Genomic DNA, 914 nt, shown 5'->3' on the forward strand with positions numbered 1-914 from the left:
ATGCTATTCTTTAATATTGAGAACGATTTTTAGAACTATCTTTATAGTTATCGTGCTTGGTGTGAGCGGGCCTTGACGGCTTATTTTTGTGTGTAGTCTCACCGTAAGTTTTCGGCCCCACGCCACGGCTCTCTGGGCTTCCTGCCCCGCAAGAGGTGCAGACGCCATCATGGCAAGGTGAGGAGTTTACCTAAAGACGATCCCAGCAAGCCTGTTCACCTGACTGCTTTCCTTGGCTACAAGGCTGGAGGTTGACAGACCTGGCTCAAGTAAGTTAACGTTTAAGCGTTCAGATTGTTTCACGTATAAAAGTGAAATCTGATTTGCTTGTAGAGTGTCTGCCAGTGATGATATTCTCGACGGGCGGACATATTAGGGCCTTTAGCCCTTGCTGAATGTCGAGTTCTGAGCGCAGTTAAATAACTTTACATTCCTGGTCTAAACCTGCATTCTGTTTTGCAAGTGTTAACTTGTACTTCTGTTTAACAGAGGTCAACAAAAAAGAGGTGGTTGAGGCGGCGACCGTTGTGGAGAGTCCTCCCATGATTGTAGTGGGGGGTGTTGGTTATGTCATGACCCCTGCGCTCTTTCAAGACCATCTTTGCTGAGCACATTAGTGATGAGTGCAAGCGTCGCTTCTATAGGAACTGGTAAGGCTTGGTTTTGATGAATTGATTGGTTGCATGTTTAGTCTGGAGTAGGGCTGTCAAAAATTGAATTTCGAAGATTTGTAGAATTAAAAAAAAAAAAAAAATCCCCATTTGAATGCAAAAACGTTGCATTGGAATTTTAGGTGTGCGTTAAGGAGGCATCCTTATCAGTGGCACACGAGATGCGATGACTATGCAAGTGTCATTGCATTTTTAATGTTTTAGTTAACCTATCCAGTTGAAGCCACTATGCGGCGCTGCTGC

General features: G+C 44.3%; 1 pseudogene; it reads left to right on the top strand.

Annotated features, from left to right (window-relative positions):
• Nucleotides 1–96: 96 nt before the first annotated feature.
• On the top strand, nt 97–770 carry LOC107580938 (60S ribosomal protein L3-like; annotated as a pseudogene).
• Nucleotides 771–914: the final 144 nt, after the last annotated feature.

Source organism: Sinocyclocheilus grahami, unplaced genomic scaffold (genome assembly GCF_001515645.1).
Source record: "Sinocyclocheilus grahami isolate Dianchi unplaced genomic scaffold, SAMN03320097.WGS_v1.1 scaffold53240.1, whole genome shotgun sequence".
NCBI classification, from domain to species: domain Eukaryota; kingdom Metazoa; phylum Chordata; class Actinopteri; order Cypriniformes; family Cyprinidae; genus Sinocyclocheilus; species Sinocyclocheilus grahami.